This window comes from Mastigoproctus giganteus, chromosome 14, assembly GCF_048544385.1.
Source record: "Mastigoproctus giganteus isolate SK-2022 chromosome 14, ASM4854438v1, whole genome shotgun sequence".
Taxonomy (NCBI): Eukaryota; Metazoa; Arthropoda; class Arachnida; order Uropygi; family Thelyphonidae; genus Mastigoproctus; species Mastigoproctus giganteus.
The window spans coordinates 55,101,808-55,120,857 of record NC_143588.1 but is presented as its reverse complement, the minus strand read 5'-3'; the positions used below and the strand labels follow the sequence as shown (position 1 = coordinate 55,120,857).

At 39.0% G+C, this 19,050-nt stretch overlaps 1 protein-coding gene across 1 annotated transcript in view; it reads left to right on the top strand.

Moving 5' to 3' along the window:
- chb (CLIP-associating protein) overlaps positions 1–19,050 on the top strand; it is a 1,004,436-nt gene that overhangs the window by 476,642 nt on the left and 508,744 nt on the right. The window lies entirely within an intron of this gene.

Sequence of the window (19,050 nt, the reverse complement as noted above, 5' to 3'; positions counted from 1 at the left end):
TTGTTCCATTCACCAATCTTGTTGCCCTTCTCTGTACTCGTTCCAACAGCTCTACATCCTTCTTAAAATGAGGCCTCCAGACCTGTATACAGTACTCAAGGTGTGGCCTGACCATTGCCTTATACAAGGGGATAATCACCTGCTTATCCCTGCTAGAAAAATTCCTGTATATCATTGACAAGACACCATGAGCTACTCTTGCAGACTGTCTGCACTGCTCAGTAAACTTCATATCTGCCTGCACAATTATCCCCAGGTCCTTTTCGTTCTCTACCACTGTCAGTGTCAGTAACTCTGGGGTTACTGTTTCCCATATGTAGTACTTTACATTTCTCAATGTTAAACTTCATTTGCCACCTCTCAGCCCATCTGCTCAACTTTTCTTGATCCTGTTGCAGCAGCATACTGTCATTAACATCCTTAACAACCCTGCCAAGCTTTGTATTGTCTGGAAACTTGGACGTTAAGTCAAGTGGAATGGTTGTCCAGTGGTAAAGTGTGCAATGTCTTTTTGACCTCAGACATCAAGTTTTTACCAGATATACCATCATCAATATCATTTATAAATACAGAAAACAGCAATGGAGCCAACTCTGAACCCTGAGGGACTACACATAGGGAAGCTTTAGTAGAAAATGAAATGCAAACTGATTAGCAAGAAGTTTTAATTGATGCAATAAATGTGATCAACTTTATTAAAAAGTCGAAGCTTAAATAGCAGGACTTTTCACAATGCTTTGTAATGAAATGGGATGAAATGTTTCTTTTTTATACGAAAGTGGGGTGGTTGTCCAGTGGTAAAGTGTGCGATGTCTTTTTGACCTCAGACATCAAGTTTTTACCAGATAAAAATCAAAACCTTACAGAATTGTTTACAAGTCAAAAATGGCTTGGAAAACTTTGTTCCCTTGCTGATATATTTGAAAAACTTAATGATTTAAATTTAAGTCTTCAAGGACAGGGAACAAATACTTTAATACTCAGTGATAAAGTAGAAACTTCCAAAGGGAAGCTTAATCTTTTGAAAACTGAATTTGAGCATAATAATACTAAAATGTTCCCATGCTTGATTTTGTTATAATATTGACATTTTACAAATTAGGGATATTACTGTCACCCACATAACAATGCTAATTAAGAATTTTTCCAAATGGTTTAATGTATCTCCAGAAAAAAAGTTGTATTGGATTCGCTATCCCTTTGCTTTTGATTTTTCTTCATGTTCCAAAATTATTTATTTGTTTGCTGAATTACCATTCAGCAAAAGGAATATCTTATTGCCCTGTCATCTGACGAAGCATCACATGCTCTTTTCAAGACTGTGTGTGAAAATTTTTGGCATTCTCTTCAAAGACAAGTATCCAGAATTGTCGAACTGCCGATACAAACATTGCTACCTTTGTGGGTCTACATATTTATGTGAGGTTGGTTTCTCAAAATTAACACCTATAATAACAAAACAACATTCCAGACTTGATCCAGAAGATGACATGAGATTAATAATTTCAAATGTTGCACCAAATATGGACCAAATATTATTGGTTATCCAGGCTCGTCCTTCTCGTTAATTGTTTTGTTTTGTAATTGTTCATTTTTTATTGTTTTGTAATCTTAATTGAAGAATAAGAATTTGACCTGTTGTTTTTGCTGTATTCAATTAAAAATATTAAACAATTATTTTAATGTGTAAATTAAAAAGGAAACAACTTTTTTTATTATTCCTTTCTCAGTATTCAAATAAAATTCCCTACTACATAATTTATAAAATGACATTTTTCTTCTCTAAAAATCTGGTCATCCTACCTCGGGGGGTTTACATTGAGGGGTTGCGTTAATTTTATATTTAATATATGGGGTCACGAGTGAAATATGTTTGCGCGCCACTGTGCTATAACATTTGGAATGTTGTAGAAAGCTCGTGAATGTTCTTGGAAAAAAAAAAATAAATAAATAAATAGATAAAATAGATGGAAAAGATGATTAAACCAGGTCTTGGTTTGGGGTTATTAATATATGATATTTGAAAACTGAGGGTGATGAGAACTTTTTTAGCACATATCTGAGTTTTTTAACTTATTTCCTACTATAATCTGTCAATTATTTCAGGGAGATAATTGATGCTGATTAGTGTAATCTATGAATTTTCATTAATCAGTGAGAATTATATAACTCAAGAACCTGGTCTCACCAGATCAAATGCTGCCCTTGTCAGCATGCCTAAAAAACGTAAAAATTTACTGCCAACAAGACATGTTTATTGTAAATGATTGCTTATAACTAGCTTTTGCATATTTTTGTAGAGCTGTTGATTTTTTTATACTGCAATGAGATACAGATTTATACCAAGGCAACAACTCTTTCCATATAAAGAGACATCTGAAATCATGAAAATTTAGCATCCAGCGTGCTGAAGTTTGCCTATAGCCAGTAGGTGATTGATTGCTGGAACAAACTGCCATTTGTTGTTGTGAAAGTTGAGAGCTTAAATAAATTAAAGGAAGAAGTTGTGGGTTTTTTTTTTTTTTTTTATCTTTTTGGTTTTTTTTGCTGGTGCGATATATGCTTGCTTTCTTGCATCATTTGCCACTTCTAATATTAAATGTTTCATCTCATAGTAGTATAAAAGAATTTTGCATTCCAGTATAGCAGAAGGCACCTGTTCATTAACAGTGCAGCTTATCTGAAAGTTTTTTTTCACAACAGGAAGAAATTTCCACAAATTCGTGTAGCTCACTCAGTTCACATGAAAGAAGATCGTGAAAATTTGACGGATTTTTTTGGAGATCAATTGTGAAATTTTCAATGGGAATAACACAGGGACATTAACAATGATTTTTATTATTTATTTGTATCAAAATAATTTATAAATATTCTCCATTGTAACTTTCAAGCAGTGGAGAAAAGGTTTCTGGGAAGATTGGGTGCGATAGTACCTGTGAACAGGCGAAGATTTTACGCTCCAGCAAATAGAGAAGTTTTTACTTTTTTATTGACTTAAATTGGCATATTAATTTATTTTTTAGAGTTGCTTTATATTCCTAGTAACAATATTTAGTTTAAAATTGAATTTAGATAGAGATTTTGTAGGTTATTACTTAGTATCGGTAAGGGTATCAAATCCATGTGTGTACAGGTTTTACAGCTCCCGCAAACAAAAGTTTTTAATTATACTTAGCTGCTTTATTGACTTAATTGTTAGATGAAATTATTTTCTATCAGCAGCTTATAGACCTAGTCAAGCTCTGTGTTTTATTTTGAATTTAGATAGCGCAATTTGGAAAGTAAATAATACCTTGTAGATTAACCGTTCGTAACTTGCCACCATTATACAATACGTGTCCAAGTGTAAGGTTTAATGGAAAACTAGATAGCGAGTATGTAGTAACAATTAATCAGTAAAATTTATTAATCTTATTAAATTTCATTGTCAATTGAATTGTACTTTTTTAACTAAATAAATATAGTGACCTAGTTATTACAAACGTAACATCATAAATTAATACATATAAGTCGTCAGGGGATAAGAAAGTCATATAACGTAACTCGGAGATAATATTCGATACTGAAATACATATATATAATGTTATAACTGCATTGTGATATAGGTTTAGGGTTATATTTTGTATTGGAATTTTATTGAACTTGAATAGAAATCATTACTCAGACCAGAGTAGCAAAGTAAAAGGATCAAACTAGTGGAAGTGCTGTGGCTCAGGGGAGAACTCAGGGGGACGGTTGTCCTCTGAATCACAGTCTATTGAAATGCACTGCTTGTTTGATGTTTGTGGACAATCAGGAACAGGACAACATGATATTGCCAAGGGGAATGTCTTTGTATGTGTGTGATGTAAGGAGTGCGAGGAAATCAGGTGCCAACTCGGCATTGTTATGGGCTTATGTGAGAGCTTGAAGGACAGGGTGGATGCCCTTGAAGGATTTAAATTGAGGGGCCCATCAAGCTCTCAGCTGCCCACATCAATGCCAGAGCTTGCACTTGAACATCACATAACACAGGCAACTCTGTGTTGTGTGATGTTCAGAAAGGCTTAAGTTTTGCAAATTACAGAGCCTGGAGACTAGGCATCGGCGAGGTGATCTGATAGAGGTGTATAAGGCTTTGAATGGCTTGAGCATGCTCAATGCCGATGGGATTCTTCCTTTTGCTCAGAATAATCACCTGAGAGGGCATAAATTCAAATTGAGGAAGGACGGATGTCGGATAGATGTGCGGAAATTTGCCTTTAGCCAGCGGGCAGTTGGTTTGTGGAATAGACTCCCATCGCTTGTTGTTGAAGTTGATAGCCTAAATAAATTTAAGGCTCAGCTGGACAGGTATTTCGAACGAACGGAGGGGTGAAATGGGAGTAGTGGTTGTTGTCTTTCTTTTTTTTTTTTTTTTTTTTTTGGCTGATGCTGAATAAGCTTGCTTTCTTGCATCATATGCCTCTACTAATGCTAATGCTAATGCTAACTCCCAAGGCAGAATGTGCAGGTCCCAAAAGGAACTAGTTGTTGTAGGTGATTCTATTGTCAGGGAAATGCGGAACATATTGTGCAAAAAGGATAGATGGAACAGGACCAGGGTATGTCTGCCAGGGGCAAAGGTTGATGACGTAGGGCAGACATCATCCTTTAAGGGCACAAAGGGTGATATTGTTGTACACGTTGGCACTAATGATATTAAGAGTAGGAGACTGGCAGAATTACTTAACAAGTACAAGACAATGCTGAAAAAAAGCAGTGAGTTAGGGTTGAATTTAAAAGTGTCTGCAATTCTGCCCAGACATGATAGGAGGGAGTATATGATGAGAGCCTTGTCAATAAATTCGGCCCTGGAGAGAGTGTGCAAGGCTCAAGGGGTAGATATTTTCTCAGACTGCTCTGTGCTTGTTAACAGGAGAGACTGCTTCTACAGGGATGGGATACACTTAAATAGAAGGGATGCAAGAATATTTGCCGATGCTATCGAGGCAGAGTTAGGTGGGTTGGAAAACTGCTAGCTTAGGGAGGATACACTGACTAATACATTAACAGTAGCTGCTGGCAGAGGTAAAACTGGTTCTTGCACTACTTCAATTGACATGCAATTGAGCAGCAGCCTGGAAAGCAAGGCAATGGGAATTTCCAGGATTGAAGAAAACTGGTTTCTTCACATCCTTGAAGAAATTGAAGAAAATCTGCTGACATCTTCGAAATCAATAGAGGTTAGTGCAACAGTTTCAATGTTAAAAGCTGTAAATTTTTCGCCGATAGCTGGTGAGGAGTAAGCAGCAAAACAATTCTGAATTGTTTTGCTAAATGTGGTTTCACGACTAATTGTGATTCAGACACGATAAGCTGTACAGAAAATGAAATGGCTTTGGAACTGCAACAGGTCCAAAATTGTGAAGAATTTTTAACGATTTACAATAACCTTCAATGTCACGATGAAAATGAAGATTATGAGGAAACGATTATTGAACAAATTGTGGCAAAACACTCAGAGACACCAAAAAACCAAGAAAATGATGACGATGATATACCTAAGCGAGTGACTAACCAGGATTCCAGGAAATGTATCGCTGAATTGAGATGTTATTTCATGCAGGAAAGCAATGAAGGCAGTCCTTTATCAGCATTAAATACCTGCACCGACTTTGTTCAGTTGCAATCCATAAAGAGAACACCTCAGGGTTCACTTCATAATTTTTTTTTTCAAAGTGAGAACCTTTAAGTAATGTGTAAACTTTGCTTGACATGGACATTATTTTGTACTGTATCTTCATTTTACATATGTACATTATATGTATATACGTACATTTTGTTTGTTTTTAGCTTTAGTTATTTTTAAATAAATGTTTGTACCAATATAACTTAAATACGGTGTGCTTTCTTTGAATACCACATTCCCTTTATGTTATTCATATCTTTTTGCTTCCGTTAGAATGTACTTTTCAGCTGATTAAAATTTCGCTTGATTGGACCAAAGTGATCTGTCCTGATGTGTCCCAATTAACCGGAATTGACTGTATATATAAGTAAATATGACACACACACACACAGTCCACTTCAGTCCGCCAAACCTTGTGTACTTTTTTTAGCCACTGCTCAACTCAGTTGTTTAAATTATTCGCTGTATGATTCCTTTCCCCTCAAAGGTGGTACTTGTGCTTATGTCCTTGCCGATATTCCCTGCCAGAGATTTGGTAATTTGGAATCTCCTCTCTTTGATCTTCTCTAGCTTAAAATCTATCTGCCTCATTCTATGAAATTCATCTGTTGTCTCTACCATTCTCCCAACTCAGCTAATCACTTCAAACTCTTTGACTTCATTTCTTTGCAACTTGAGTTTCTCCAGTCAAACTTTCCTAACAGTAAGGCAATTTTCCTTGGTGAATTTAATCTTCACAACTCCAGCTGGCTTCCATTTTCTATTCACACCGACCCAGCTGGTCATTTTCATTTCATTTCATTTCCATTTGAGTGAGCTTTCATCTCGGTTGCCACCCGGATTTTCATCCATATGCAACCAATTCTCATTTAATATATCAGTCTCAACCTAGTTGTAAAAACCAAATATATAAAGACCAAATGGTCAACTCAAATCAAACAAAACAATACTAATCGACCATTCAGCCTTGTGGTGGGGATGGACAATCACATCACTCACCACAAGTTACCATTCCCACCACGAGGAGGTAGGTCACTACTACCACCCGGGCATCGCCCGGCAGCGACTATAAGCCAATTTAACAAATCTTAAAAAAGAACAAAAGAATTCATAATTTTCAAAAATATACTTCAAATTCTCTTCAGTGAGAGCCAGTGTCCCAAAGTCCAACCTCGCTCTTAAATCCTCATATAGAGGACAATATAGCAAGATGTGAAGGCCAGTCTCAGTCTCTCCACACTCACAGAACTCCGTAAGGGTCAACCCGAAACGAAACAGCCTTGACCTCAGGCCATGCCCCGTAACGACGGCAGCAGCTGCAAACCCAAGTTGGAGCCAGGAACGTCGCTCCCTACTCACAGTATGGACCGAGGGCATAAAGGTATACAAATGACGACCTTTCTCAGAGTTTGTCCATTGGAATTGCCATATGGTACTCAACTCATCATTGATTCGCCCCCGTTCCGCTGTTATACCAGGGAAAACAGCCGACCGCCCCACCGGGCACGACCGGACGCCAAAAATCACTCTGGTAATCCCCCGCTTAAGGGCATATCGCAGAGCAAACTGCGCCACAACCAATTCTGCAGGCATCTTCCCTGCAAGGACGCACAAAGCATCTGTGGACACAGTTCTGCAAGCCCTGGTTATACCTAAGAGAGCAAACCTCTGTGCCGAAGACAAGATTCTACGAACATGAGAATGTTCTATATACCCTCCCCAAGCCCCAGCAGCGTAAGTCAAAATCGGGATAAAGATGTTATCATAAAGTAAGTGGAGGGCACCACCCTTTATACCCCATTCAACACGCGTAACTCGCTGGAGTTTGGCATATAATCGTTTGACCTTATCCCGGACATAGGCAGCATGTGCTACCATAGAAAGTCGCTCTCCCAGGACAACACCCAGGTACCTAGTCTTATTAACCACTCTAAGCGAGAGATCACCAGAACGACACAAAGGATGGCGAGTTCCACTGAGGCGTCCCCTCAGGAGAACTGCTACAGATTTCTCTGCTGAGACCTCCAGCTTATGCTGAGCAGACCAATTCAACAATTGGCTTAGAGAAGCAGCTGTACACTCCTCAAGCATCCGGCGGGACTCACCACACACCAAGATAACTAAATCATCAGCATAAGCTATTCTGGTCGTACCTTCCACAGCTTGCATTTGTAGGAACTCATCGAGAACTTAATTCCAGAGAGCCGGCCCCAGAACCGAACCCTGTGGGCATCCTCTATAAACTCTTCTCTCACACTTCATGAAAGGAGTACAAATGAGCACATATCTCTCTCGGAGATAGACCTCAAGAAGACGGTATAAATTTCCCGGACAGAGGTCAAGACCCAGCTGGTCAAGATGCTGAGGCTTTTGCAGTTACTAATTATCTCGTACAGATTGTTCATTTACCCACCAGAATAACAGACAATCCTAACCATACAGCCAACAAGCTTGATCTTTTTCTCACAAACAACCCTTCTAAGTACATGTCAAAGTGAGTGGTCCTTTAAGCACCTCAGATTACTTCAGAGTGTTACTTTTCACTCTGTACACATTGCAAATCAGCCCTATCATGGAATATTGTTCCCACATCTGGGGCTGGGCCCACAAAACATTTCTCAGACTTCTAGATTCCATTCAGAAGAGGGCAATTAGGTTAATTAATAACTCATCTCTAACAGAGTCTCTCCACTCTCTGTCTCATAGAAGTACTGTTTCTGCTGCATGCGTTTTCTACAGATACTTCCATGGGCACTGTTCTTCTGAATTGACTTGTATAATTCCTGCTCTCTCTTTCAAAACAGTCCAAACACGTGCCGCCGCCAGCCAACATCCATTTACTGTCCAACTTCAAACTCACAGAACCAACTTTTTATCTTCCTCATTTATTCATTCAACTGCCGTTTTCTGGAACAATCTTCCTTCATACGTATTTCCTGAAAATTACAGTCTACAGAAGTTAGTCTATACAGTGTGGGACCAACTGATGATGTTACCAACAGCAAACTCGAAATGGGAAGCATTCAAAGAACTTATCTTGGTAGCTACTAGGCTTTACATACCAACTAAGAAATATTGTTCACGGTTCAGGCCTAAATGGATGTCAGATGAACTAATGAGACAAATGGCAGAGAAGAAAAATGCATGGGATACATATAAATTAACATGCATGTGACACAGAAGCCTATGATAGATATAAGTTGATCTGTAACCAAGTTACAAAGGAGGTTAGGCAGGCGAAGGCAGATTACGAGAAATCTTTGGCAAGGGATGCAAAGAAAAACAGCAAGGGGTTCTTTACTTAAGTAAACTCTACAAGGAAGGGGATGAATCAGATTGGTCCACTTGATATCGATGGTTCAACTGTTCATGATCCTGCTCAGGTAGCTAACAAACTAAATCAATATTTTGCATCTACATTCACACATGAGGAGTTATTCAGGAAGGGGAAGGCCATAGATGAAGTAAACACTGGCAGTGAGCTTGAGGTTGTCACAGACATTCTCTCAGATATGCCAGACAAGCTGTACTTGCTATCTGGGAGTCTAAAACGCTGATGGAACTGATATTCGGGTGACACTCAAGTCAAGTGGACCCAATTTCGGCAAAGTCCGGACGGTCTATGACAGCCAAATCCTCTGCTTGCACCTTCACGATGGTGGGACTGTTAGTAATCCTGGGTATAACCTCCATGCACAAGTACATGGTGGGTGACCACCCAGGTGTGAACCAATGTAAGCAGGGGTCGAGGTGTGGCGCCCACACCACATGGAGGAACGCCGCCCCTCTATGTTACCAGGCAGTACTAGGTGGTAGATGGCTCTCATCAAACGGTGAAATACCACCACTTTGCTTATTGGAGGCTTGAAGTGGTGGAACCCATGTTCTGTCTCTAGAGCTAAGGTCCGGTCAACCCTTTCCTATCTCTTCCATCATGCAGTATGTTTGATGACTTTTGAGGTTATGATGAATGTCGTGGCGAGATCCAATATTCCTTACATTTCAAGGGTATAGCTCTAAAACGGTGTTCGCAGGCCGGCCGCTAGTTAGTACACCGGACCAAACCTATTGGTAACTCTCTAGCAGGCTTCCGGATCAGCTAGTGTATAATTTTGCTACCTCTACTCTGCCAGGTAGTGACTGGAGGGAGTCCGAGTAGTGTGTATGCAGGGAGCATTGTCGAGGCCACGTTATGTCAAGGATCTGGGTATATTTTTACCACATGTACGCCATATCCAAAAATTTCATTACTTCATACAGCATGTCCCACCCACTTTTTCTTACTATTGAATAAACCATGAATTGCTAAAATAATAGAGCAAGCTTATCTGCGAAAAGATCTAAACCTCCCAAGGACTTCCTAATTCATTTCACAAATATATGTGGTCTCAGTTCTAATCTCAACGATGTCCATTTCCACTTGCAGTCTTCCAAACCCCATGTACTTTTTCTGACTGTATCTAAGTTATCGGTTGATTCAACTACTGCTCATCTCAGATGTCCAAATTATTTGCTGTATGATTCCTTTCGCCTCAAAGGTGGTACTTGTGCATATGTCCATTCTGATATTCCCTGTCAGAGACTTGCCAATTTGGAATCTCCTCTCTTTAATCTTCTCTGGCTTAAAATCTCTCTACCTCATTGTGTCAAATTCATCTGTTGTCTCTACCGTTCTCCCAACTCCACTAATCACTTGGAGCTCTTTGACTTTCTCCAGTCCAACTTTCCTAACAGTCAGGTAATTTTCCTTGGTGATTTTAATGTTCACAACTCCAGCTGGCTTCCGTTTTCTAGTCACACCGACCCAGCAGGTCGAGATGCTGAGGCTTTTGCAATTACTAATGACCTAGCACAGATTGTTCATTTACCTACAAGAATACCGGACAATCCTAATCATACAGCCAATACGCTTGATCTTTTTCTCGCAAACAACCCTTCTAAGTACAAGGTCGAAGTGAGAGGTCCTTTAGTCACTTCAGATCACAACTTGGTGATTGTCTCTTCTCCAATGGAACCTTTATCTCATGGCTATTCCCAACCTCGTATTGTTTGCCATTACAAGAATGCAAAATGGGATGACCTGCGAGACTTCTTTTCTTCTTTTCCTTGGTCTGATTACTGTTTCAAAACTTTTGATGTCAACGTTTGCTCAAATCGTGTCAGTGAAATTATTCTTGGAGGAATGGAATCCTTTATCACACACTCCACTTTAAAATCTCATCTTTAACTAAACCTTGGTTTTCCAATAAATGTGCTAAGGCTGTCCAAGAGAAGAATGTTGAATATCGTAATTGGTTTCTTTCTAATTCTTCAGTTTCATTTTCTGCCTACACCAAAGCTCGCAACAATTGTAAAGCAGTTATTAATCAGTCCAAACTAGAGTTTGAACAGGCTAAGAGTAGAAAACTTGCTTCTTGCCAAAGCTATTGGCCGTAACTTTTGCCCATCTCTGCTCCCACCTCTGTTCAAACCAGATGGTTCTGTTGTCACTTCAGTCAAGGATAAAGCTGACCTGCTTGCATCCCATTTTTCTTCCAGCTCATGTGTTAATGATCTTGGTAAAACACCTCCCACCATTCCTAACATGCTCCATTCAATGCCTCCTGTGGTGTTCCGTCAAAAGGATATCAGAAGGATTTTGATGAATCTTAATGCTAAGAAAGCTCCAGGTCCTGATGGTATTTCTCCACTTGTTCTCAAAACCTGTGCTCCTGAACTTACTCCTATTCTTTGCCGCCTTTTTTCACTTTCTTATTCCAAAGGTGTTTTTCCTTCTGCTTGGAAATTTGCTCATATCCAGCCAGTTCCTAAAAAGGGTGACAAATCCCTCCCATCCAATTATCGTCCCATTGCACTTACTTCTACTCTTTCTAAAGTAATGGAGAAATCACTTAACCGCCAACTCTTAAACTACCTAGAAACCTTCCGTCTAATCAACGATCGCCAGTATGGATTCCGTCAGTGTCGATTCACTGATGGTATTCTGGCTTATGTTACCCATTTATGGACTAATTCAATGGAAAGGTTCGGTGAAACACAAGTAGTTGCTCCTGACATCTCAAAGGCTTTTGATCGTGTTTGGCATAAAGGTCTTCTAAACAAGCTTCCATCTTATGGTTTGCCAACTGTTTTTAGTAATTGGTTATCCAGTTTTCTCTCTGATTGCTCACTGAGGGTGATGGTAGATGGCTCTCTGTCTTCTAACTTCTCCACTAATGCCGGTGTGCCCCAAGGTTCAGTTCTTTCCCCCACTCTTTTCCTCTTGTATATCAATGACCTTCTTCCATTGACTGTAAATCCTATCCATAGTTTTGCCGATGATAGCACATTGCATTCAACTTTCCATTTTGAGAAACCTTGTCCTGCTCAATCAGCTTCAAGTTCCCGAAAATCTGCTGCCAATTCCTTAAATGCCGATCTCCAGGTAATTCTCCAGTGGAGCAAAGACAACTTAGTTGATTTCAACCCTTCTAAAACTCAGTCTTTCTTATATCTCGCAAAAAGGATTCTTCTGCTCCTATGCTTATCTTTAGTGACACTCCGATTTCTAGGTAAAATGATATATCTCTTTTGGTGATTACCCTGACTTCTAATCTCTCTTGGCACAAGCACATTACAAATATTGCTACCTCTGCATCTAAAAAACTTGGTTTTCTCTTTCGCTCTCGGCGTTAGTTTTCTTCCAAACAGCCGCTCACTCTGTATAAATCGCAAATCCGCCCTGCCGTGGAATATTGTTCCCACATCTGGGGTGGTGCCCCCAAAACCTCTCTCAGGCTTCTTGATTCCATTCAGAAGAGGGCAGTTAGGTTAATTAATGATTCATCTCTAACAGAGTCTCTCCACTCGTTTTCTCATAGATGCACTGTTTCTGCTGCATGCCTCTTCTACAGATACTTCCATGGGCACTGTTCTTCTGAATTGGCTTCTGTAATTCCCGCTCTCTCTTTCAAAACAGTCCGAACACGTGCCACAACCTGCCAACATCCATTTACTGTCCAACTTCAAACCCACAGAATCAACTTTTCATCTTCCTCATTTATTCATTCAACTGCCGTTTTCTGGAACAACCTTCCTTCATACGTATTTCCTGAAAATTACAATCTACAGAAGTTCAAGTCCAATGTCAACAAATATCTGCTTTCGTCTTCTCAACCTCCAACCCAAGCACGGTACTAAGTACTATAGGTTCTAATACCTCTCTTCTTTGGGGTTCACATAAAAAAAAAAATAATAATAATGATCTTGTAATAATTAAGGGTAAAGTGGAGGAGAAATTGTTGAAGATAAATACAAGAAAGGCACGTGGGGTGGATGGGATCTATCCAGTTATATTAAAGGAGGCAGCAAAGGAAGTAAGCAATCCGTTAGCCTTAATTATGAGAGCTTCCTTGGACTCAGGGGCGGTACCCACAGACTGGAGATGTGGAACTGTTACCCCCAATTCACAAAGGAGGATCAAAGGCTGACACAAGTACTTATAGAGCTGTGAGTTTAACTTTTGTTCCAGGAAAATTAATGGAAGCACTGATTAAAGAAGCACTGCAGGAACATCTTGACAAGAATTCAGTTATAGCTCAGACACAGCATGGTTTTGTTAAGGGAAGGTCTTGCCGGACCAATTTGATTGGATACTATGATGTAGTCACAAAAGAATTGGATGCAGGGAATAACTTTGATATAAATTTGGATGTTAGAAAGGCCTTTGATACTGTTGCACATGGAAGACTGCTGCACAAATTGGAGCAGTGTGGCATTGGTGGCAAATTGTTGCTATGGATAAAGGGATGGTTGAGTGGCAGAAGACAGAGTCGTAATTAATGGACACTGCTCATCGTGGACTAATGTTATTAGTGGAGTCCTTCAGGTTTCAGTGTTGGGTCCATTGTTGTTTTCTGTATTTATAAATAATATTGATGATGGTATATCTAGCTTAATGTCCAAGTTTGCAGACGATACAAAGGTTGGCATGGATTTTAAGGACGCTACTGACGCTATGCTGCTGCTGCTGCTGCTGCTGCTGCTGCTGTTATCAATGATGTACAGGAATTTTTCTAGCAGGGATACGGAGGTGATTATTCCCTTGTATAAGGCAATGGTCAGGCTGCACCTTGAGTACTGTATATAGGTCTGGAGGCCTCATTTCAAGAAGGATGTAGAGCTGCTGGAACAAATACAGAGAAGGGCAACAAGGTTAGTGAACAGAACGAAGGGTTGCTCTTACGAAGAAAAGCTTAAGTTTTGCAAATTACAGTGTCTGGAGACTAGGCACCAGCGAGGTGATCTGATAGAGGTGTACAAAGCCTTAAATGGTTTGAGCATGCTCAATGCTGATGGGATTCTTCCTCTTGCTCAGAATAATCACCTGAGAGGGCATAAATTCAAATTGAGGAAAGACAGATGTAGGATAGATGTGCGGAAATTTTACCTTTAGCCAGCGGGTAGTTGGTTGGTGGAACAGACTTCTATCCTTTGTTGTGAAAGTTGATGGCCTAAATAAATTTAAGGCTCAGCTGGACAGGTATTTCGAACAAATGGAGGGGTGAAGTGGAAGGGTTTTTTTTTTTTTTTTTTTGTCTGATGCTGCATAAGCTTGCTTTCTTGCATCATATGCCTCTACTAGTGCTAATGCTAATATCAACAAATATCTTCTTTCATATTGTCAACGTGAAACCCATGAGTGGTACTAAGTACTATAGGTTGTAATAGCTCTCGTGTTTGGGATTTTCATATATATATATATATATATAGCATGTAGAAAGTGTGAAGAAGATTTTTGTTTAAACCTGTGAATCTACGGTATACACCATGATCAACATTTTCTTCCTTTTTGTATTGTTACACTCCACCCTCCATGATTACTTAGCTTCTTAATACTATTATTCTTTTTTATATATATATATATATACATACATACATACACACACTGCCATTAATATCCAGATACCTGCATTTAGACAAAAAAAGTGCTTTTGTTGCATCATTTAATATTTTGTGCTGAAACCTTTTGCTTTTATGACAGCCTTCAATCTTCGCGACATACTCTCAAACAGCTTTTTATAAATTTCAGGTGATAGGTTTCTCCACTCGGCCTTGTTCTCTGGGCAGTCTTGATGTGCACACACACGAGAGTCTCTCCACTCGCTTTCTCATAGACACACTGTTTCTGCTGCATGCCTCTTCTACAGATACTTCCATGGGCACTGTTCTTCTGAATTGGCTTCTATAATTCCCGCTCTCTCTTGTTGGATTGGGCTGGCCAATCCAACTTTTCTACACCCATGTCCTCAAACTATTCTGTTACGACCTGAGCAGTATGACATGGTGCATTCAGGAATGGCCGTCAGACTTGTAGAGTGCAAACCTCGACTCTTCTGTCCATAGGACTGTTTTCCCTTGCTCTACAGTCCCGGATTCGTGCTCCTTTCACCATATTATTCGGTGTCTAGCCTGTGTTGAGGTGATCAATTCTGTTGAATGTTTCATCTGGTATTGATATCTGGAAACCTGCATTTAGACAAAAAAAATAAATAAATAAAACCTTTTATTGTATCCTTTAATATTTTGTACTCACACCTCTTCCTTTTATGACAGCCTTCAGTCTTCGTGGCATACTCTCAACCAGCTTTTTATAAATGTCAGGTGATATGTTTCTCCACTCGTCCTGTAACACAGCCACCAGTTCGGCCTTGTTCTTTAGGCAATCTTAACGTGCATGTCCTACATCGATCCAATACATCCCAATGATGCTTGATTAGGGTTTGAATCAGGGTTGGCCAATCCAACTTTTCCACACCCATGTCTTCAAACCACTCTTGTTATGGCATGACACGTTGTCTTGCTGATACTGGTATGGGCCTTCCGTGCGGTAGTGCCATAATGTTGGAAGTGCATAATTGTCCAGGCTGTCCTGGTATTGCACAGCATTCATCGTTTTGTCAGTAATGACTAACGGGCCAAAGTCAAACCATGAAAGGAGCTCCATACCATGCAATTGCCTCCAGCAAACTTCATTGTTGGGAGGGTATTATCAGGAAGGAACTGTTCCCCTAGCATTCGACACAACCAGGAACGGCCGTCAGACTGGTAGAGTGCAAACCTCGATTCGTCTGTCCATAGTACTGTTTTCCAATGCTCTACAGTCCCGGATTCGTGCGTGCCTACTTTTGAAAATGTCTGTTCGAAGCCCAGTGTGCATATGTATAGCAGATTCTGTGATGTGTTGCATGCACTAGACCTATTTCCCCATCCATGAAAGTCTGTCTATATATTAATGGTAGGGCAGTATATACATGGATTGGTGGTAAGATGCCACATAAGCAAGCATTCTCTACAATACATTGTAGTCACTCTGTGGATCCCTAGGTCAACAATTAGTGACATCATAATATGCAAATGGAAGAGGAATGGGACTGAATCTGGCTAAGAACAGCCTGGTAAACCCCAAAAAATAACAGAATTGGAAAAGAGAATTTTATGAAGAACTGTGCATGCAAATCGTAATTTTCCATTGTCTCACGTCACACAAACCCTCTGTGAGAGTATTGGGACTAATGTCAGCACTAGTACAGTACGAAGGATACTCCATGATGTGAGTTACAATGATCGTGCAGCCATTCTCAAGCCATTGATCAGCTCAGCAAATGCTAGATGCCGATTAACATAGTGTGAGGAGCGCGAATCCTCTTTTATGTCTAAAGGCAACTTTCCAGATATCATTGGTAGGGTAGTGTGTATATCTATGCATAAAATAAAATAATACTCTGTTTTTGGTGCTTGGAATTCGCAGTTGAATGTAATCGTATACGGACTATAATGTTCGTGGAAATAATGGTGGAACGCGAATTACCGTGCCATGAAGACAACTATATAATATATATAATTGTCTTCAAACCACTATCACATCACTAGGCTTCCCTTGGGAAATGTGGCTTCAGAACATTAAATGCTTGTGGTATCTCACCAGAATGAATAATTGCCAAGGCGCACAAATATCGAAGTAGCAAACTAAATTCTTCATCGGTGCCGTACTGATATGCCACTCCACTTGCTTGAATTTTTCTCCAAACACATTGTTCCAGGTGTAAAAAAACAGACCTTATTAGATGTGTTAGGGAACTCACCTTTGGAGGCATTGCAGCAAATTCCAGGTCAGTTGATATGGCCTGTGGGCTCAATTCAATATCATTTTCTTTGGCAAAGTCAGTCATATCTTGAAACAAATGTTTATAATTTTCTTCACTCTTATTCATCAACACAAACTAAGGGAAGAATTCAATAGTTTTCATTTTCGACAGTGCATGTATCAGCACGGTTTTAAGGATCCATAATCCAATATTGAACACATGAAATTGGTTGAATATTTACTTTTGTTGTAAATAGAAGAATTGTTTCCTCTCCCACCGCAGAATCTTTATCAAGAAATCCTCTTTTCTTATTATAATAATAATAATAATAAGAAGAAAATGAAATATTTTTTCTAGGGAATATATTTTCTGTGATATTTTTTCTTGTTCCCCCTTTCAAAATGTCTTGCTATTGCCCATAGTCAGCTTGAAGTACTTGTCAAAGAAAGTCATGAAAGTATAGCTAGTAGCAAATACCTGTATAATTTCAGTTTTAGTTTTGCTAATGATATTTATTATTATTATTACTATTACTAGCCATATAGTGCAAGGAAGCCTGAAGCTTAAGCTTAAGCACCAGCCAAAAAAAAAAAGAAAAAATTCCGAGTTACCCTGAGAGAGAGAGAGAGAGAGAGAGAGAGAGAGAGAGAGAGAGAGAGAGAGAGAGAGAGAGAGAGAGAGAGAGAGAGAGAGAGAGAGTCAGAGTCAGAAGTAGAAGGGAATCACCAGGAAAGAGAAGAATGATGATATCCAGCTCAGGATCCTGGGTGTGCCAAGTCCATACTCCATACTCACCGGATGTGAGCCCCTGTGGTTAAATGACAAATATTGCGCAGCTGCCAAAATACATTACTCTAAATTTTCATATTCCGAAAGTATTCTTATTTTAAGTTTTTTTATCTTTAGCATTTCAATGCTGTACCTGTAATTATTGCTTAAAAGCCCTATACAAATACCAAAATTTGATTTGAAAGATCGCCAATTGCAGTATAATAAATTTAAATTTAATGAAGTTGTTTGTATTTGCTGATTGTATTTTAGAACTGTTTGTTTTTGTAACAGAAAACATAATCTTCAAATTGAGAGAGGTATTTGTTAAAATTTTTATTTTTTATATTCTTTCTACAGAATTAATCTAATAAGGCAAATTTTTACTTACTAAAAAACTAATAAATAAATAGAATTATATTCATATATTTTTACAATATAGTAGATACTGTCGGGATTCTGGGTGTCAGGATTTTGGGCCATACCCCATTTTAAGCAAGTGACCATCCAGTGGTATCTGACTCAATCTGATGGTATTTACTATTAATTAAAACATTTTAATTCACAATAAAGTAAATTTAAGCTCACAGCTAATTAGGTTGGCCTTTCTTTTGTTTATCAATGCAATATCAAATAATCAGATAGAATAGCCAAAACACTGTATTAATTGATTATAAAAGAAAATATTTTAATTCTTTTTTATGGCCATTGATGTAACTTGTTGAATGCTCTATCATGTTTGCAATTCTCGCTATTGTGAAAAACTCTAAATGAAACAAAATTTACTTGTTCTTTACAAGATGCATGGTGCCTCCATGGTCAGGTGGGCAGGAGCAGCAGTGCGTAGCACACACTTCTTGATTAGACTGGGGTTCGAGCCCGTGACCACCAAATACGGAGGATACAGAAAGGTCAGGGAATGACCACCGCATATCCCCGGAGCAATATGACCTTAGTTGCTAATGCTCCTAAAAACCCAATAACAACAAGATGCACATCGTAAACAGTGCAAAACTGTCGGGATTTTCCTCATCATAGCTTTCCATCAAGCCATCTTGAACATGTCAGAAATCCTTAGGGAGTCACATGAAACTCCATTGAGAATACTCACAAGCTTTTCAGACTCTGAAAAAGCTTCAGTCAGCATTTCCACTAAATGACACACACACAAATTTAAAGCTCTTCTGCTCCACAACTCGTAAGTATAGCATTGCAACATTTGTTTCATAGTACAGTGCTTCTTCATAACATTATAGCAACTTTAGCAACTCAATATATTTTCATTCAATTTTAATGGACAATTGGATTTAGTAGACAGGCCATCTCTCTTACAGTTAATTAAAGTGAAATTTTACTGTACTTCATTGTTCTTATAAGGTAATGTTTTAGGATATTTTCCCAAGAGGGTTCTCAAGTAGGATACAGAATAGTTGTTGTATTTATAAATTTTTAATCAAAATTATTTATGAAATGATATTTATCTGGAATACAGAGCAGTGTTCCTTC